Here is a 22,158-nt window from a genome sequence, read left to right as displayed (position 1 = left end):
GGCAGAAAATGTGGGTCTTAAGTCTGGTAGATTCACTGTGCAAAGCAAATATAAAGGTTTTGGCTACTAATGTGGTTCAGCGTTGAGGAGGTCACTCAGGTGGGTCAGTGATGTTGAGAGTCTAGTGGTGATGAGGAGATTCAATATTGATGAAGTATTGAAGTGGTAGTGAGGTTCTATGGTGGTGAGTGAGATCAGTGATGGGGAGGAGGTTCAGTGGTAGTTGGGTGATGCTATAAAAGGCAGTTCAGTGGTGGGGAGGCAATGAGGTGGTGATAAGATGCTTCAGTTGTACAACCCCGATTCCAAAAAAGTTGTGACAAAGTACAAATTGTAAGTAAAAATGGAATGCAATGATGTGGAAGTTTCAAATTTCCATATTTTATTCAGAATAGAACATAGATGACATATCAAATGTTTAAACTGAGAAAATGTATCATTTAAAGAGAAAAATTAGGTGATTTGAAATTTCATGACAACAACACATCTCAAAAAAGTTGGGACAAGGCCATGTTTACCACTGTGAGACATCCCCTTTTCTCTTTCCAACAGTCTGTAAACGTCTGGGGACTGAGGAGACAAGTTGCTCAAATTTAGTGATAGGAATGTTAACCCATTCTTGTCTAACGTAGGATTCTAGTTGCTCAACTGTCTTAGGTCTTTTTTGTCGTATCTTCCATTTTATGATGCACCAAATGTTTTCTGTGGATGAAAGATCTGGACTGCAGGCTGGCCAGTTCAGTACCCGGACCCTTCTTCTACGCAGCCATGATGCTGTAATTGATGCAGTATGTGGTTTGGCATTGTCATGTTGGAAAATGCAAGGTCTTCCCTGAAAGAGACGTCGTCTGGATGGGAGCATATGTTGCTCTAGAACCTGGATATACCTTTCAGCATTGATGGTGTCTTTCCAGATGTGTAAGCTGCCCATGCCACATGCACTAATGCAACCCCATACCATCAGAGATGCAGGCTTCTGAACTGAGCGCCGATAACAACTTGGGTCGTCCTTCTCCTCTTTAGTCCGAATGACACGGCGTCCCTGATTTCCATAAAGAACTTCAAATTTTGATTCATCTGACCACAGAACAGTTTTCCACTTTGCCACAGTCCATTTTAAATGAGCCTTGGCCCAGAGAAGACGTCTGCGCTTCTGGATCATGTTTAGATACGGCTTCTTCTTTGAACTATAGAGTTTTAGCTGGCAACGGCAGATGGCACGGTGAAATGTGTTCACAGATAATGTTTTCTGGAAATATTCCTGAGCCCATTTTGTGATTTCCAATACAGAAGCATGCCTGTCTCCACTATTTGTCGGTGCAGAATTAGGGGGATTGGTGATCCTCTTCCCATCTTTACTTCTGAGAGCCGCTGCCACTCCAAGATGCTCTTTTTATACCCAGTCATGTTAATGACCTATTGCCAATTGACCTAATGAGTTGCGATTTGGTCCTCCAGCTGTTCCTTTTTTGTGCCTTTAACTTTTCCAGCCTCTTATTGCCCCTGTCCCGACTTTTTTGAGATGTGTTGCTGTCATGAAATTTCAAATGAGCCAATATTTGGCATGAAATTTCAAAATGTTTCACGTTCGACATTTGATATGTTGTCTATGTTCTATCGTGAATACAATATCAGTTTTTGAGATTTGTAAATTATTGCATTCTGTTTTTATTTACAATTTGTTCTTTGTCCCAACTTTTTTGGAATCGGGGTTGTAGTAAGGTGGCTCATTAGTGATGAGGTGGTTGATTGCTGAGGTAGTTCAGAGGTTCATCAATGGTGACGGGATAGTTAAATGGTGGTAAAGTTCAATGGTGCAGTGGTGAGGTGGTTCAATAGGGACGAGGTAGTTTAGGAGTAGTGAAATGGTTCAGTGATGGTGAGTGGGTTAAACAGCATTGCGGTGGTTCAGGGTTGAAGAGGTAGTTTAGTGGTTGTGAAATAATTCAGTGGTGATGAGGAGATTCAATATCAATGAAGTATTGAAGTGGTAGTGAGGTTCTGTGGTGGTGCATGAGATCAGTGATAGGGAGGAGGTTCAGTGGTAGTTGGGTGATGCTATGAACAGCAGTTCAGTGGCGGGGAGGTGAGGATGTGGAGATAAGATGCTTCAGTTGTAGTGAGGTGGCTCATTGGTGATGTGGTGGTTGATTGCTGAGGTAGTTCAGAGGTTCATCAATGGTGATGGGATAGTTAAATGGTGGTGAGGTACAGTGGTGTGGTGGTTCGGGGTGAAAAGTTAGTTTGGGGTGGTGAAATGGTTCAGTGGTGCTGAGGGGGTTCAATGGCATTGAGGTGGCTCAGGGTTGAAAAGGTAGATTAGTGGTGGTGAAATGATTCAGTGGTGATGAAGGGATCCAATATTGATGAAGTATTGAAGTGGTAATGAGATTCTGTGGTGGTAAGTGAGATCAATTATGGGGAGGAGGGTCAGTGGTAGTTAGGTGATGCTATGAAAGGCAGTTCAGTGATGAGGAGGTGATGATAAGATGCTTCAGTTGTAGTAAGGTGGCTCATTGGTGATGAGGTGGTTGATTTCTGAGGCAGTTCAGAGGTTCATCAATAGTGATGGGGTAGTTAAATGGTGGTGAGGTTCAGTGGTGCAGTAGTGAGGTGGTTCAGTGGGGATGAGGTCATTTCAGGGTGGTGAAATGGTTCAGTGGTGGTGAGGTAGTTCCAAGATTATGATTTGGGTCAGTGGTGGTGAGGTGGTTTAGCAATACTGAGGTAGTTCAGTGGTGGTTAGGTGGTTCAGTGGGGTGAAGTTTCTTTGTAGTGTTGATTAAATGGATTTTTTAATCACTCTGGCTCCCAGGCATTCCTGCTCACAGAACATCAGCATGGCCAATTACAGTGACACTAGCTAATCATGACCATCTATGAGGTCATGTGTTCGGAGATGGGTGGATAGTGCTTTTCTCTGAGTTTGTGACATTGCATAGGCAGCAGTTCAGAAAGATGCAGTCAGCTGGCATCACATGCCCCAGAGGAAGCATATGACAGCCTTCGCCCTCTCTGGTTGGTAGCTGTCATGTGATGGGGGAGAGCTGTCTGGCAGGTGGGAATTGGCTATGAATAAATTTGGTAGAAAATTGGGGGAAGGGGGAGATTCAACGTGGTCTTCTCTATTTTTTTTCCATTGTATCAGACTATTTTGTCTAACAAGTGAATAACCTTGTCTTGCTAAGATAAGGACTTCATTCTGAACAGTTGTTAAAGGATGACTACAATTGGCTTGCAAATTTGGGAAGATGCAAGAATTTAAAGAACTGTAGATGTAAAATGCATTTTTATTCTACTAGTATCTGCATGGAAGATCTGCTAAGGGCAAGGATGTAAAAAAAAAACCCTTGTGTGTGCCTTAATAATTCCTATGTTCAATAAAATCTTTGTTCCTTCAGTCTTGAAAAGTAGTTGCATCACAGTGTATGTGATGATGCAATCTTTAATAATGTGAAGTTGTCATTTTTATGGCAAAAGTTAACATTGATGGATCACTGTTTTATATGATATGCTAAACTTTTTTCCAGATTAATTGACTATTATTATTGTTGCTGTATACCTATTTCAGATGTGAAATAATCAGTAGGCATCTACAGTGGTGCTTGAAAGTTGGTGAACCCTTTAGAATTTTCCATATTTCTGCATAAATATGACCTAAAACATCATCAGATTTTCACACAAGTCTTAAAAGTAGATAAAGAGAACCCAGTTAAACAAATGAGACAAAAATATGACACTTGGTCATTTATTTATTGAGGAAAATGATCCAATATTACATATCTGTGAGTGGCAAAAGTATGTGAACCTTTGCTTTCAGTATCTGGTGTGACCCCCTTGTGCGGCAATAACTGCAACTAAACATTTCCGGTACTGTAACTGTTGATCAGTCCTGCAGGAATTTTAGCCCATTCCTCCGTATAGAACAGCTTCAACTCTGGGATGTTGGTGGGTTTCCTCACATGAACTGCTCACTTCAAGTCCTTCCACAACATTTTGATTGGATTAAGGTCAGTACTTTGACTTGGCCATTCCAAAACATTAATTTTATTCTTCTTGAACCATTCTTTGGTAGAACGACTTGTGTGCTTAGGGTCGTTGTCTTGCTGCATGACCCACCTTCTATTGAGATTCAGTTCATGGACAGATGTCCTGACATTTTCCTTTAGAATTCACTGGTATAATTCAGAATTCATTGTTCCATCAATGATGGCAAGCCATCCTGGCTCAGATGCAGCAAAACAGGCCCAAACCATGATACTACCACCACCATGTTTCACAGATGGGATACGGTTCTTATGCTGGAATGCAGTGTTTTCCTTTCTCCAAATATAACGCTTCTCATTTAAACCAAAAAGTTCTGTTTTGGTCTCATCTATCCACAAAACATTTTTCCAATAGCCTTCTGGCTTGTCCACATGATCTTTAGCAAACTGCAGACAAGCAGCAACATTCTTTTTGGAGAGCAGTGGCTTTCTCCTTGCAACCCTGCCATGCACACCATTGTTGTTCAGTGTTCTCCTGATGGTGGATTCATGAACATTAACATTAGCCAATGTGAGAGAGGCCTTCAGTTGCTTAGAAGTTACCCTGGGGTCCTTTGTGACCTCGCCGACTATTACACGCCTTGCTCTTGGAGTGATCTTTGTTGGTCGACCACTCCTGGGGAGGGTAACAATGGTTTTGAATTTCCTCCATTTGTACACAATCTGTCTGACTGTGGATTGGTGGAGTCCAAACTCTTTAGAGATGGTTTTGTAACCTTTTCCAGCCTGATGAGCATCAACAAGAGGTCCTCAGAAATCTCCTTTGTTCGTGCCATGATACACTTCCACAAACATGTGTTGTGAAGATCAGACTTTGATAGATCCCTGTTCTTTAAATAAAACAGGGTGCCCACTCACACCTGATTATCATCCCATTGATTGAAAACACCTGACTCTAATTTCACCTTCAAATGAACTGCTAATCCTAGAGGTTCACATACTTTTGCCACTCACAGATATGTAATATTGGATCATTTTCCTCAATAAATAAATGACCAAGTATAATATTTTTGTCTCATTTGTTTAACTGGGTTCTCTTTATCTACTTTTAGGACTTGTGTGAAAATCTGATGTTGTTTTAGGTCATATTTATGCAGAAATATAGAAAATTCTAAAGGGTTCACAAACTTTCAAGCACCACTGTATTTGAATAATGTTAATAGAACTGGCAGGACTGACAATCCAATCCAATTGGTAGCACAATTAACAAATTGGTTATTCAATCTTCTTTAGAGCCTGTGGAGCTATTTTTGTCAGTCAAATCCAGAATGCTCACCATTCAAAGGATTGCCAAAGATGGTATGCAATTACAAGACACAAAATGTGACACATTAATGAGATTTATTGTATGGAAACCATCCTTGAAGCAAAGCATAGGGAGGTAAGGCTGATGGGCTAGTGTTTTGTTTCTCCTTTTAATTATTATTTAACTGTTCTCCAACCAGAAAGGTCAATTGCCAACCAATTATCATTAGCAGTGATGGCGTAGCCAGAGGGAGGAATGAGTCATGGATGCAGCCTTGCTTAAGACCCACAGTGACAGGATGAGGGAGGGAGAGAGCGTGTGTAGGAGAACAAATGAAAGAGGGGAATTGAATGAGCTTTTTTTGGTCTGGCATGATGAGGAATAAAGCCAGTACTTATTTGGATGAAGACGTGCAACTACAGATAAGTTCGTTTAAAAATTTGAATTATCGGCTTAGTAACAGCCTTTCCCTAACTAATGTTATTTACAACATAATAAACCATGAACTGCAGTATAAATAAATTGTAAATATTACATATAGAATCAACAATGTAGTTAATTATTTTTGAAATAATGTTTGTTTTAAAGTATTGAAATAATGAAAACTTGTATTCACCGATGTTTTTTCCACTAATAACTAAAATAAACCCATGTCAATTAACATAAAATAGAATAGAATAGAATGCCTTTATTGTCACTATACACATGTACAATGAGATTAAAGCATCTCCAATAACAGTGCAAACAGCGTGTAGAGAGAGAGAGAGAGAGGAAGGGGGGAGAAAAAAAGGGGAGGTGTAAGGGGGGTAAGGTGCACAGTCTGAGATGTATGTGTTGTGTTACACATTATGGAGTGAGGTATTGCACATATAAAGTATTGCACAGAGACAGTCACATTATAAATTATTGCACGAGAGAGTCACGTTATAAGATAAAATATTACACATTATGAAGTATTGCAAGGTAAGGTAAGGTGCACAGATTTGAGGTGTATGTGTTGTGTGTAAGGTGCACAGTCCTGAGGTGAATGTGTTGCGTTTCACATTATGGAGTGAGGTATTGCACATTATAAAAGTATTGCATAGAGAGTCATCTTATAAAGTACTGCACATTATAAATTAGTAAAATAGTAAAATAAATAGACTATAAAGTCAGAGCATATCCGAGTTCAGGGCAGTTATGGCTTTTGGAAAGAAGCTGTTTTTTAATCGATTTGTCTTTGTCCTGATGCACCTGTAGCGCCTCCCTGAGGGCAACAGGTCGAACAGATCAAAGCCAGGGTGGGAGCTGTCCTTGATAATGTTCTTAGCTCTGCTAAGGCAGCGGGAGGTGTAAATGTCCATCAGGGAGGGGAGAGGGCAGCCAATGATCTTCTGTCTACAGCAGTGCAGCTGCCGTACCATACTGTAATACAGTACGTCAGCAGGCTCTCGATGGATGAGCGGTAGAAGGTCAGCAGCAGGTTGGAGTTTACTGTAGGTTGTGCTTCCTGAGGACTCTCAGGAAGTGTAGCCGCTGCTGAGCCTTCTTAATGACTGCTGTAATGTTTGCTGACCAGGAGATGTCAGCGGAGATGAGGACACCGAGAAACTGGAAGGTGTGGACCCTCTCCACATACACGTTGTTGATGTAGAGGGGGGCTAGGTCGGTGCTGTGCTTCCTGAAGTCAACAATGAGCTCTTTGGTTTTCTTGGTGTTCAGAGCGAGGTTATTTTCTGAAAATAAAGTGCACCCTATTAGTAAATGTTGATTATCAGCCAGTTACTGGATGTAAACTTTGGAACCTGCCATTCACAGCCTCATTTCAGATCTCCATTAATTAACCACTAATGTTATCCATTAATTCACCATATATTAATTACAGCTTTAATACATAATGTATTGCTCATTGGGAACTGCAATGGCATAGACATTAGTTAGTGCTGGTGTTCATTATTTAAACAGACATCAGTTAAATGGTAAATAGTTTGGGTCATCTTCATAGTTGGTGACTTAAGTCAGAAACTTAAATATATTTACTATTTACATACACGGAGTGCAGAATTATTAGGCAAGTTGTATTTTTGAGGATTAGTTTTATTATTGAACAACAACTATGTTCTCAATCAAACAAAAAGACTCATAAATATCAAAGCTGAATATGTATGGAAGTTAGAGTGGGGTGTTTTTAGTTTTGGCCATTTTAGGAGAATATGTATGTGTTCAGGTAACTTTCACTGTGCAGAATTATTAGGCAACTTAATAAAAACCAAATGTGTAGCCATTTCACTTATTTATTTTCACCCGGTACACTGATATGACAACTCCAGATTTGCAAATAAACATATCTGACATTCAAACACAAAACAAAAACAAATCAGTGACCAATATAGCCACCCTTCTTCATGAGGACGCTCAAAAGCCTTCCATCCATAGATTCTGTCAATTTCTTTTTCTGTTCACGACCAACATTGTGTGCAGCAGCAACCACGGCCTCCCAGACGCTGTTCAGAGAGGTGTACTGTTTTCCCTCTTTGTAGACCTCACGTTTTATAATGGACCACAGGTTCTCTATGGGGTTTAGGTCAGGTGAACAAGGGGGCCATGTCATTATTTTTTTCACCTTTCAGACCTTTACTGGCTAGCCACGCAGTGGAGTATTTGGACGCATGAGATGGAGCGTTATCCTGCATGAAAATCATGTTCTTCTTGAAAGATGCTGACTTTTTCCTATATCACTGCTTGAAGGTTTCTTCCAGGAACTGGCAGTAGGTCTGGGAGTTGAGTTTGAGTCCATCCTCAACTCGAAAAGGTCCAACAAGCTCGTCTTTGATGATACCAGCCCATAGCAGTACTCCACCTCCACCTTGCTGGCGTCCGAGTCGGAGTGGAGCTCTGTGCCCATTACTGATCCAGCCACAGGCCCATCCATCTGGCCCATCAAGAGTCACTCTCATCTCATCAGACCACAGCACCTTAGAAAAATCAGTCTTAAGATATTTCTTGGCCCAGTCTTGACGTTTTATCTTGTGTGCCTTACTCAGTGGTGGTCGTTTTTCAGCCTTCCTTACCTTGGCCATGTCCCTCAGTATTGCACACCTTGTACTCTTTGACACTCCAGGAATGTTGCAACTCTGGAATATGGCAGAACTGGATGCTAATGGCTGCTTGTTAGCTTCACGCTTGATTTTCCGCAGATCATGTGCAGTTATTTTGCGCCCTTTTTTTTCCCCACACGCTTCTTTCGACCCTGTTGACTATTTGCAATGAAACGCTTGATTGTTCGGTGATCACGTTTCAACATCTTCGCAATTTCAAGAGTGCTGCATCCGTCTGCAAGACATCTCACAATTTTATACTTTTCAAAGTCTGTCAGATCTCTCTTCTGACCCATTTTGCCAGAGGAAAAGAGGTTGCCTAATAATTATGCACACCTGATATAGGGTGTTGATGTCTTTAGACCACACCCCCTCTCATTACACAGATGCACAGCACCTGATATACTTAATTGGTAGTAGGCTTTCAAGCCTAAACAGCTTGGAGTGGGACAACATGCATTAAAAGGATGTTGTGGTCAAAATACTCACTTGCCTAATAATTCTGCACTCAGTGTAGACTATAATTCAACGGTATGTTTTGGAGGTGCTTAATTTACTTTTCAGATGATTAAAATGACATGAATACAGTTCATGCCTTTGAGGTTGACAAATTTCCGTCAGTGGTGTTGAGGTGGTTTAATGGTGGTGAAATGGATCAGTTGTGTTGAAGTGGTTCAGTGGTACTGAGGTGGTTGAGTGGTGATAAAGTAATTTAATTTAGAGGTGAGGTGGTTCAGTGGTGATGAGGTAGTTTAGTGGTGGTGAAATGGATCAGTTGTGTTGAAGTGGTTCAATGGTATTGAGGTGGTTGAGTGGTGATAAAGTAATTCAGGGGTGGTGAAATGGTTCAGTGATGATGGAGTAGCTCCATGGTAGTGATGTTGGTCAGTGCTGATGAGGCAGTTTTATGATTGTGAGATGGATCAGTGGTTTGAAGTAGCTGAGTGGTGATGAGGTATTTCATTGGTGATGCAGAAGTATAATAGCGATGAGATGGTTCAAAGGTGATAACTGGTGGTCGTGGTGGTGAAGTGGTTCAGTGGTGATAAGTGGTGGTGGGGAGGTGGTTCAATGGTGATAAATGGTGGTGGGGGAGGTGGTTCAGTGGTGATGAGGAGGTTCAGTGGTGATAATTGGTGGTGGTGGTTCAGTGGTGATAACTGGTGGTGTGTGAGGTGGTTTAATGGTGATAAATGGTGGTGAGGTGGTTCAGTGGTGATAAGTGGTGGTGAGGTGGTTTAATGGTGATAATTGGTGGTGAGGTGGCTTAATGGTGATAAATGGTGGTGAGGTGGTTCAATGGTGATAAGTGGTGGTGGGGAGGTGGATCAGTGGTGATGAGGTGGTTGAGTGCTGAAGAAGTAGTTAATTGGTAGTGATATGGGTCAATGGTTTTGAGAGAGTTCAGTGATGGTTAAATGGTTCACCTGTGGGAATGATGGTTAGGTTGTTCAGTCTGGGTGAAGTTTCGTATAGTTTTGATATAACTATACTCTATTTGGTTAGGAGTTCTCTTTCTTGGTATGAGTTTTTCAACAGCACATCTCTTTTAAGAAAAAAACTTCAGGATAGTCAAATGCAGTAAGATTATAGCATAAAATCAAGAAACAGTAAAAAATACCATTTAGAATAACATGATGATATACAAATAAGAATTCAAATAAACATCACATCCATAATTCTAGTATTAAACTCGCATTTCCTGCACTGAACTTTGAACACAGCATTTTGTAAGGAACCATTACTCATGGTTTATTCTTACTGAGGATTATGGTTTGTTAACGTTTAACTAAAGTCTTAGCTTTTATATTACTGCATTACTTCACTTCCAATGTTCATGGCTGAAGATGAGAAAGGGATGGTGGTGTGAGTGGTGGTGTGTTGAAGTGAATTTAATATCAACTAATGAATTTTCTTTCAGGCTTCTTACCCCTAAAGCAGAATGTGAGACTTCCTGTAAGAATATTTCATTTTCCTCCTTCTCTCACAGTTTTGGGTTTGTTCAGTCTTTTGGCCCCTTGGTGAGGCTTTCTAATTAGACTCTGGGTCTGAGTATGTAGAATGTATGGAGGTCTGAGAAAACCCATCAGATGAAATGTGGCTGAAATCTGTAAAACGGCCAAACATAATCAAAAGATCAGGTTTTGACAAAGGTTCTTGCCCATTATACTTTCCCATCTTTACAGAACTGAGCGAATAAATCAGAGATTTATCCCATTGATGTTAGAGTGAACAGAGATCAGTGGCGTGAAAGGATGATGATGAGGTTCATATCTAAATTCTGCAAGTGATTTTACCTCAAGTGATGAGATAGAAACTCAGCTGATGTGGATGAGAGGCTGATGATTTGTAAATGTATTATTCTTATCCTCTTTTTTGGCAGCAGTGGTGTTTTTCCCTGAGTAGATTAGTTTTTAACTGTAGAGGTACTCTATGTATGGTGTCTTTCAGTGAATTGAATTCTTGAAATGTAATATTTTAAATTTTTAGTTTTGGGTGTTAAAATGCTAAAACATTATGTCTGGTAGATCTTTACCTCCACCACCTTTGTTGGAGGAGGTTAGGTTTTCGCCTTCATTTGTTTGTTTGTCTGTTCCCAGCATAACTCAAAAAATAGTGAACAGATTTTGATGAAATTTTGAGGAAAGGTGGGCCATGGGACAAAGAACAATTCTTTCGATTTTGACTCAATTCCAGATATGTACAGTATGTGGATCCAGGATTTTTTTTGGTCTGTTCCCAATGTAATTCAAACAGTAGAACAGATTTGGATGAAATTTGGTGGACAGCTTTAGTCTTATCCTAGGTTCAAATTATTTGATTTTGATGTTGATATGTGGCTTGGTGGAGGTATGCACTCTGCCGAGTGCCCTTCTAGTTATTTCTGAGATGCATGCAAATGAGAAACATTTCAGTTGAGGAAGGTCTGTCTTTTTGACCATGTTTTCTCAGGGTAATGTAAAATAAAAAAGGTCACTCCCCTGGGTGGCATGGTCATGTAGTGGTTAGTGCTGTCGCCTCACAGCAAGAAGGTCTGGGTTCGAGCCCTGTGGCCGGCGAGGGCCTTTCTGTGCGGAGTTTGCATGTTCTCCCCGTGTCCGCGTGAGTTTCCTCCGGGTGCTCCGGTTTCCCCCACAGTCCAAAGACATGCAGGTTAGGTTAACTGGTGACTCTAAATTGACCGTAGGTGTGAATGTGAGTGTGAATGGTTGTCTGTGTCTATGTGTCAGCCCTGTGATGACCTGGCGACTTGTCCAGGGTGTACCCCGCCTTTCGCCCGTAGTCAGCTGGGATAGGCTCCAGCTTGCCTGCGACCCTGTAGAACAGGATAAAGCAGCTAGAGATAATGAGATGAGATGAGGTCACTCCCCTATATACGACTTCTGCCAAAATATCCATTGTTCTCCCCAGAGCGCTTTTGCGTGTCAGAGCCAACACGCTTTAATTTCATGCAGACACACTTTAAATTTGCGACACACTATTTTTTTGCTCTGACACTCGCTGAAAAATCACGTCAGGTTCCTGCCTTGCGATGTTTGGTGCATATTTTGAAGGAAAATCAGTGTCTTGGGCTGGTTTTCTGCCATGATGCACTCAAGCAGACCAGAAATACCCCTGGGAAATCCCCAATCACAACAAACAAACTCAATTACTTGGCTGCTGTACTGGTACCATGACATTTCAGTGCATAGGCGAGATTGTGGTTTATGGTTTTTGTGTGGTGAGTATACATCTCCATATTTCAAACATGCCAAAAAGAGGCACGAATGGCGCTCAGCACCCCATAGATTCATATTTTTGACAGCTAAATGAGAGTAGAACAGAAGAGCCAGAAAGAGATGAAGAAAGAAGTGAAACCGAAGACATTATTCTAAGGTGCTTTTATTAAGGTGCTTGAAGGTGTTTGAAGTATTAAGTTGGGCTAAGTATAAAGGTGCTACTCAAGATTATGGCATGTGTTCAGTAAATGCAGTCTGCGGGGGGTATTTATTTTTTCTAACTGCAACAGAACTCATTGAAATTTTTGGTTAGTGGTGTTCTGGCAGTGGTTCAGGTAATAAAACAGCATTATTATATACTACATTGTTGTCAGATGATGACTTTATTTATTGCTCATGTGAACCCCATGCTGCAAACCATAGCATCACAGACCTTCACTTGTTGTAGCAACCTTTTCAACCATGTTAATAGTAAAAAGTGACAGTGTCAGTACCACCATAAAATGCTCCTAAAAGTCACCAGATGCCACCAAATGGGCTCCCTTTTTTCAAAATTTTCCGGGCGAAACCCCCCCTCATACTCTCCCCCTGTAAGCCATTGGTGCATGGTGGCCTGTGGCCACCCAAAAGTTAGGCCTTTAATTTAATCCTGGGGAGAACACAGATATCCTATATTAGAATTTCAAACCTGATTGACTGCATTTTTCAACAGAGTTATAAACCACTATAGACTCTCAGAAAATAAAGTACATTATAGTACCTTTAGCAGTACAACAGTTTGTCACTGGGGCAGTACCATCTAAGGTACTTATTTGTACCCTTTATATACTGCTTGGGAACATATGTGTACCTTTTTGGCCCTAAAAACGTACACATATTGCCCTTTTCCACTACCCTTTTTCAGCTCACTTCAGCTCGCTTCAGCTCACTTCAGCCCGACACGGTTCGCGTTTCGACTACCTCAGAGCAGCACGACTCAGCTCGCTTCAGCCCTGCTTAGCCCCTAAAACTCGCACCGTTTTGGAGTGAGGCTGAAGCGAGCCAAACCGAGCCGAGTGAGGCTGGGGGTGTGAGCAGACACTCCCCTGTGCACTGATTGGTGAGGAGGAGTGTCCTCACATGCCCACACACGCCCCGCGAGCACGCTGGGATCTGTAAACACCGTAAACCCGGAAGAAGAATAATTACGAATTACGAGAATTTCTGAAGCCTTATGCGCCTTGCCTCATCTATACGCTCTTGCCAGTATCTGTTGGCGTTGTCGGTGACTACAAGCCACAGAACCAAGACCAGCAACACTAACGACTCCATGTCCTCCATGTTTATTGTTTACTATTTGGGTCGTGAGACTACCGCTTAAAAGATCACTGATGTCACTGTTTGCGCTGCTTAACGACATCACGTGACGTCCACCCACTTTCGCTAACTCCACCCAATACACCCACTTCCAGCCAGCACAGTTCAGCGCGGTTGTAGTCGAAATGCAACTCCAACAGCCCCGCTCAGCTCGACTCAGCCCGGCACGGCTCAGCCCGACTCAGCCGCGTTTGTAGTGGAAAAGCGGCAATAGTTACCTTGAGGTCCAATAACGAGCCCTAGGGGTACATTAGTGTAGATTATACCTTGGGGGACAGAAATGGACTCCTACTGTAGCCTTATTCCTGACAGTGTTTATGTATGTATGTGCATTATATATGTAGTATAAGGTTGTGGTTTTATATTAGTGTCTGCAGCTCCCATTTAACAGTAACAGATTGCAAACTAAGCAGTAAGGACAGCTCTGTATGGCATGGTCAGAGCACATTTCAAATCCATTAGTAGTCCATCTGTTGAGGGCATTAAGTCCATCCATCCATTATCTGTAGCCGCTTATCCTGTCCTACAGGGTCGCAGGCAAGTTGGAGCCTATCCCAGCTAACTATGGGCGAGAGGCGGGGTACATCCTGGACAAATCGCCAGGTCATCGCAGGGCTGACACATAGACACAGACAACCATTCACACTCACATTCACACCTACGGTCAATTTAGAGCCACCAATTAACCTAAACTGCATGTCTTTGGACTGTGGGGGAAACCAGAGCACCTGGAGGAAACCCACACAGGCATGGGGAGTGCATGCAAACTCCACACAGAAAGGCCCCTGGGTTCGAACCCAGGACCTTCTTGCTGTGAGGTGACAGTGCTAACCACTACACCACCGTGCCGCCCGGCATGAAGTCTCATCTCATTATCTCTAGCCACTTTATCCTGTTCTACAGGGTCACAGGCAAGCTGGAGCCTACTGTATCCCAGCTGACTACGGGCGAAAGGCGGGGTACACCCTGGACAAGTCACCAGGTCATCACAGGGCTGACACATAGACACAGACAACCATTCACACTCACATTCACACCTACAGTCAATTTAGAGCCACCAATTAACCTAACCTGCATGTCTTTGGACTGTGGGGGAAACCGGAGCACCCGGAGGAAACCCACACAGACATGGGGAGAGCATGCAAACTCTACACAGAAAGGCCCATGGGTTTGAACCCAGGACCTTCTTGCTGTGAGGCAACAGTGCTAACCACTACACCACCGTGCCGCCCGGCATGAAGTCTATTTTTATGAAATCTTAAAAAAAAAAAAACTTTAGAATCTTGTGCCTTTTATGCACTTTAGCTATGAAGAAAGGTATTTCATTAGTTGGAGAGAGACTTGAGCAGACAAGATGGCTCTGCTGCCTTGTGCCCTTGATCGGCCTGCCATTCTAACCTGCTGGTTACCAAGGCAATGGAACCAACATCCTTACAAAAACACCCCAGTCCATCCATTCCACATGTCATTAAATGTCTTTTTTATGCCAAAAGGACCCAATTATTTTTTGACATTTACAAAATAAGAGCACTTAGCTCTCCTTAGGAGCTGACTCTTATTTAGATTAAGCTGTAAGGGAAAGAGGGAGGGAGAGAAGGAAGGCTTACCAAAAGCCATTCTAAACCAAGTGGAAAATCATTTATGGCTATGATAAAAGAGCAGAAAAGATTGCGCAATCATCTAATCTAATTGCTGATGGTAATGTGGCTAAAATACACTTTGAACTTAAAAGGTAGTTTCACAAAAAGATCTACAGAAGAAAGGAGGAAAGAAACATAAAACATAAAACAACATATTAATCAGGTCTTAGGCCACTAAAAGCTACCAGAAAAATCAAGTCAGTTTATTTGTATGACGCTTTTAACAACAGACATTGTCACAAAGCAGCTTGACAGAAAATTAAAGACTTTGAGCTAATTTTATCCCCAATGATCATGCCTGAGGCGACATTGGTAAGGAAAAACTCCCTCAGATGACATGAGGAAGAAACCTCGAGAAGAACCAGACTCAAAAGTGAACTCAACCTCATCTGGGTGATAACAGATAGGATCATTATAAATAATTCTCTTCTATAACAGTGTCCTACACTACCGTTCAAAAGTTTGGGGTCACCCAGACAATTTTGTGTTTTCCATGAAAAGTCACACTTTTATTTACCACCATAAGTTGTAAAATGAATAGAAAATATAGTCAAGACATTTTTCTGGCCATTTTGAGCATTTAATCGACCCCACAAATGTGATGCTCCAGAAACTCAATCTGCTCAAAGGAAGGTCAGTTTTATAGCTTCTCTAAAGAGCTAAACTGTTTTCAGCTGTGCTAACATGATTGTACAAGGGTTTTCTAATCATCCATTAGCCTTCTGAGGCAATGAGCAAACACATTGTACCATTAGAACACTGGAGTGAGAGTTGCTGGAAATGGGCCTCTATACACCTATGGAGATATTGCACCAAAAACCAGACATTTGCAGCTAGAATAGTCATTTAGTTTAGTTTAGTTTAGTTTAGTTTAGTTTAGTTTAGTTTAGTTTAATTTATTTGTCACATAAAATATAGATTACACATAAAGTATAAATTACAACAAAAAAATAAATATATACATGTGTATAGCAAAAATAGGGGGAAAAAAAAAGATACAAATGTGACAGGAGAAGAAAACAGGGCGTAAGCCCCAATTGACATTCAACCCCCACAGATTACAAAAATATAAAGACTTATGACGCATTTAGGATAATAAAAAAAAAAAAAAAAAGGGGGAGGGAAAAAAAAATCATACATTACGGAGGATGGTACAAAGCGAGTTTCTCAAAGAAGTGAACAGATATTTGTCTTTTGAAGGAGATTGGCGTGGGGGAGAATTTTATAGCAGATGGAAGGCTGTTCCATAATTTAACAGTTCTTGGAAAGTAAGAGTTCCGATAGTAGTTTTGCTTGTGATTGAAGAAGAAGCGGAGATCAGCTGGATGGAAGTTTCTGGTGCAATATCTAGATGTAGTTGGAACGAGCAAACTAGCTAAACTATCACTAACAGTACCGTTTTTGATTTTGTAAAGCAAGACAGCGTCACTGATTTCTCGGCGATACTCTAAAGGGAGAAGACTGAGCGACTTAAGGCGATCAGTATAGGACACATCAGGGGGGTAGTTCAGGATAAACTTTGTGGCGCGGCGCTGAATGTTCTCTAAAAGAGCCTTGTGCTTAGCAGTTGAAGGTGACCATATGCTTGAGGCATACTCCAGGCGAGGCCTAACTAATGTGCAATAAAGCAATTTCCTTGTACTTTGGTCATAGATGTCGTGACAGACCCGCCTCACCAGCCCAAGCATCCTGTTAGCTTTTGCACACATGAGCTCTATATGTGGACCCCAGGACAGATCGTTTGTTACAGTGACTCCGAGGTCTATTACTTGCGCTGCTGCATCCAAAGTGCGGCCACACAGCTGGTAACAGTGCGGTGGACGCTTTGTCGAACGCTTCTTGGACATATGCATAACCCTACACTTAGATGCGCTGAACTCCATACCGTGCTCTATACTCCAATTGTACAGTGAGTCAAAGTCACCCTGCAAGGAGAGAGACGCACTTACAGACTCTATAGAGTGGTAGAGCTTGGAATCATCAGCATAAAGGGCAATATCCGAACCATGCTGCACGTAGTTTGGCATGTCGTTTGCGTAAATCAAAAACAGCAGGGGCCCGAGGATAGATCCCTGCGGGACCCCTGATGTCACCGGCAGCCAAGAGGAGGTAACACCCTCAAGGACAACGCGTTGTCGTCTTCCGCCCAGGTAGGACTCAAACCATTTCAACAAAGGACCTGCAATCCCATACCGCTGTAGTTTGAACAAGAGCAGATGGTGAGGGACCTTATCAAAAGCCTTTGAGAGATCTAGATAAATAACATCAATGTCATCCCCTACTGCTAACCTGTTCACAATGTCATGATAGACTTCGACAAGTTGTCGTCATTTACCACATTAGCAATGTATAGAGTGGATTTCTGATTAGTTTAAAGTGATCTTCATTGAAAAGAACAGTGCTTTTCTTTCAAAAATAAGGACATTTCAAAGTGACCCCAAACTTTTGAACGGTAGTGTATATAGTCAAAAAGTATAACTGTGAAACCAGGAAATACATTATAGTTCTAATATGAAGTGTTTTGTTGAAGTTATAAACTGTTCATTGATGGAAACTTGAACGCAAAACTCAACTCATGACAACTGCGGTCCTAAAGTTAGCAAGTCAACTGTAGTCCTCAGACATAGATGCAATACTGTAAGTGTCCAGAGTGTCTTCCAAGTGTGACTTTCAATCTGTCCATATGGGGCCATCCTCCACAGGAGCACCGTGATGAGACTCCAGCCAGAAGTAGGGCATCAGGACAGATCTGCTCCCAGAAGCAGAAGAGGTCAGGATCCCAACAAGATATTTACTCACTTGGTGTTTTGATGATGTTGGTAGAAAGCACTGTGGAATGCATTGCTCCAAAAATCTCCCATAGGTGTATCATTGATATATAAATCATATCATTTTCACTCTCATCAAACCAGCCCTGGTGTCCTGAGGATGGGGCAGAGTCATCCTGGGAGAGAGTACTCCCATCAGGATAGGAATGTTGATCAGTCAGAATAACTTTGTATTGATCTGCAGTGATGCTTCTCTCTAAAGGGACATATGGATCGAACATGTGTGAGCGTTTTCAAAAAAGAAAAAAAAATGCCTCCATAGCATATAGAGCCAGTGTTTTTCTTTCACTTGTCACCTACACTACCGTTCAAAAGTTTGGGGTCACTTTGAAATGTCCTTATTTTTGAAAGAAAAGCACTGTTCTTTTTAATGAAGATCACTTTAAACTAATCAGAAATCCACTCTATACATTGCTAATGTGGTAAATGACTATTCTAGCTGCAAATGTCTGGTTTTTGGTGCAATATCTCCATAGGTGTATAGAGGCCCATTTCCAGCAACTCTCACTCCAGTGTTCTAATGGTACAATGTGTTTGCTCATTGCCTCAGAAGGCTAATGGATGATTAGAAAACCCTTGTACAATCATGTTAGCACAGCTGAAAACAGTTGAGCTCTTTAGAGAAGCTATGAAACTGAGCCCATGTTTACATTAGACCGTATCAGCGGATCATCAGATTAACGTTTTTAAAACGATTCGCGTGCACACAGCAACACCAATACACGGATACGCTCGGCTCCGCAGGCATCCTGCGCTCCAAATCACTCCGCCCTGAACAGCGAGTGCCCTCTGGAGGGTGCGCACTCCGGCCCTGCGCAGCTCACAGAGCGCGCAAGTGAAGTGCACAAGCTGTGATTCGGGACTGAGCCGCTGTGTGTGTGATCCCAGCGCATATCATTTACCACTTGCAAGCGGAAGGATGGCAAGCCTAAAGACAATCATAACTACACAATGGGCAGTATTTGCATCAGTATTTGCAGTATTTTCATACTTTTATACTCTTTAATGAACGGTGATACAAGGCGGAAGTCCGCGCCGTTTTTCAGCAGTCGCGTCACATGACCAACGCCAGCGAATCAGGAAGGTGGATGTCACAGTGACATTATCCAATGACGACGACAGCTAGAGCTCAGCACAGCGTATCCGCGTATCTCAATGTTTACACAGCACCGGAGCTGACACGATCTGGATTGAATACGTGGACACTGGCGGATTCCCGTTTCCCGGCATTTCCAGGCAGTTTAATGTAAACGGACAGTGCATCTGCGAAGAAAACGAGACAGATACGGTCTAATGTAAACTTGGCCTGACCTTCCTTTGAGCAGATTGAGTTTCTGGAGCATCACATTTGTGGGGTCGATTAAATGCTCAAAATGGCCAGAAAAATGTCTTGACTATATTTTCTATTCATTTTACAACTTATGGTGGGAAATAAAAGTGTGACTTTTCATGGAAAACACAAAATTGTCTGGGTGACCCCAAACTTTTGAACGGTAGTGTACCTGTACCTTGTATGTTATTCAAGCACATACCAGATTGATAATCCCTGAAATCTACACGCACTCTTGTTGTTTTTTTTTCTTTATCTTAATAAATTTGGTCATTCGTTGATGCTTCGTGTGTGGCAGCTGTGTTGAACAAGGAGCAGTGAGGAGTCTTAGCCTGAGAGTTATGATTAAAAAATGTCATCTGGCTGAGCAAGGAGTGGAAGCTTATCTGAAGGTTTAACAACACACACTGCATGAAGAGTTGCCATATTGACCTTATCCTTCTTTAAATATGGCATAATTGAGTCATGAGACACAGCGAGTGGGTAGGTCAGTGTGAAGGATCAAAGGTTTTATTAAAACAGTGACTCATCGGTCTAAATGTGCAGGAGGATTGAAACTGAGCTGAAAAGAAGAAAACCATGTACTGGCCTCTTGCTGTGAACTGATAGAGAATTCTGGTTATATTGAATTGTACTGCTTTGTTGTTTACATGATGCTTAAAAGACCTATTTATTATTTCAATTTAGTTTAGACCATCATTCGTGACTGCAAACTTTATTAAGCTTATTTATTAAGAAAAAGTCTATTACTTTATTTCTTATATCAGTTGTTATTCAGTTGTACCTTGAATTTTTATGCAGCTGCCGCTAGATGAAGGACGTGTTCCGTTCCGTGTTCCGGTTGTCCGTCAGTCCAATCGTCTGTTTGTCAGTGTAAGATTATCAGGAACGAATGATTGAATGTTTGTAGGATTTGTATGGAATTATCGCTGTAACCAGCAGATGAACTTTACCTCGCCCGCGACAGAGTGGTATTGTTTTGGGTTTTTTTGTTTGTTTGTTTGTTTGTTTGTTTGTTTGTTTGTTTGTTTGTTTGTATGTATGTATGTCTATTAACAATCTAGCATCTAGACGGTTGGACCAATTGACGTCAAATTTTCAGGGTAGGTGGGCAATGGTCCATAGATTACCTGATTAAATTTTGGGGGTAATCGGGTCAAGGTGAAAGTCAAGGTCAACCTTTCGGTCAAAATAACATATTTTCCATTATAACTCAAAAACGGTTGCCGATAGACAAATGTTTACCATTATGAGCATATAAGAACTCCCATATGGCCTTGTGCTGGAAAACAAATGTTTGGAACTCTAAAATGTTTTTGTAATGTTTTGACTCAATAATGTAGAAGTCATAAAATATAAATCTATAACAAAGTTTTTATGAAAGAAAAAAATAGGGGGTCTAAGTACTGTACTTCTACAAACATAGCCTTTACTTAGGGCAGTGGGCATGTGCCATACTTGACCACCATGCAATGGAGTAGTAAGGTGTCTCCTTCCCTCCACTAGCTTGGGGTGGTGCCTTGAGCAAGCACTAGTAACCCCTCGCTCCCCCTGGTCAGGGTTATGACCAAAGACTGGACTTGGCAGACTGCATGAAGGAGACCACCACCTGGTGGTTCAACAGGCAGGAAGGCGGACCCTGCAAAGCGTTTGTGGAGCACGATCAGGGCACAGTGCAACACGTAGAACACTGCTGACCATCCACTGCATCCCGACCTAGCTCCAACCATCTTGCCCCTAGACCAAGTTAGGTCAGGACGAGAGAGTGAGGCTGACGGCTGCATAACTCTCTCTCACTCTAATCCAAGGCATGTGCAAGTCATGACTTCAAATTCAAATTCAAGTCCTGTGGTGATGGGCAAGTGGCGAAGCAGCAGGTGCGGAAACAATGGAAGCTGTAGTCACGAACCTGCACACAGGCGGCCCAGGGCATAGGGTCACTCTCTGCTGGAATGAAGCAGCAGTGGATTTCAGCAGCCCCCTGGGTGTTTGAGCAGCCCTGTTTAGGATGCGCTCTGCTCACCTCCATGGAGGAAGGGGCTAGAAAAGGTGCCCCAAACATAGCTTACTTCACCTCACCCTGGTCAGCACACCGTGGCTGGTGGGGATCCCACTCAGCAGTCAAAATACAACAAAAAGATGGTGAAGGTACTCAACCTTGGCACGTGGAATGTCGACATGTAAGTGTACCTTCAAATTCCGGATTGGCCTCAGCAGTCACTTCTGGACCCACAACCACCACCCAACAAATTGAAGTCATGGTCATCTTCAACCCTGAAAGATGAACATCATCACCCTTTCTGTGATGTGACGTGATTCTGTACTTACTTTTTCTTAATCCTTATTCAACCCTGCAATTATCCATCCATTCATTGTCCATAGCCGCTTATTCTGTGCAGGGTTACAGGCAAGCTGGAGCCTATCCCAGCTGACTATGGGCGAGAGGCGGAGTACACCTTGGACAAGTCACCAGGTTATCGCAGGGCTGACACATAGAGACAAACAGCCATTCACACTCACACCTACGGTCAATTAGAGCCACCAATTACTAACCTGCATGTCTTTAGACTGTGGGGGAAACCAGAGCACCTGCAGGAAACCTGCACAGACACGGGGAGAACATGCAAACTCCGCTCAGAAAAGCCCTCGTTGGCCGCTGGGCTCGAACCCAGGACCTTCTTGCTGTGAGGTGACAGTGCTAACCACTGCAACACCGTGCCGCCCACCCTGTAATTTAAAGTGTTACTTATCATACAATTTATTGTAGTTAGAAAGTACACATGCACATTTATTTATTAATTTATAATGTCGAAGCTATATTGTATTGTGCCATTTGTTACTGTCTCTTGGAGGTAAGATTGTTACTGGACTGTATGTAACAGACACATTGCTTTAGAAATAATAATTTCACTTCAG

General features: G+C 42.1%; 1 protein-coding gene across 1 annotated transcript in view; it reads left to right on the top strand.

Moving 5' to 3' along the window:
• The window catches only part of asic2 (acid-sensing (proton-gated) ion channel 2), a 435,019-nt gene that overhangs the window by 344,637 nt on the left and 68,224 nt on the right, over positions 1-22,158 (top strand). The window lies entirely within an intron of this gene.

This window comes from Neoarius graeffei, chromosome 20, assembly GCF_027579695.1.
Source record: "Neoarius graeffei isolate fNeoGra1 chromosome 20, fNeoGra1.pri, whole genome shotgun sequence".
NCBI classification, from domain to species: Eukaryota; Metazoa; Chordata; class Actinopteri; order Siluriformes; family Ariidae; genus Neoarius; species Neoarius graeffei.
Note: the sequence above shows the minus strand (reverse complement) of the source record. Positions and strands in the feature narration are given on the sequence as shown.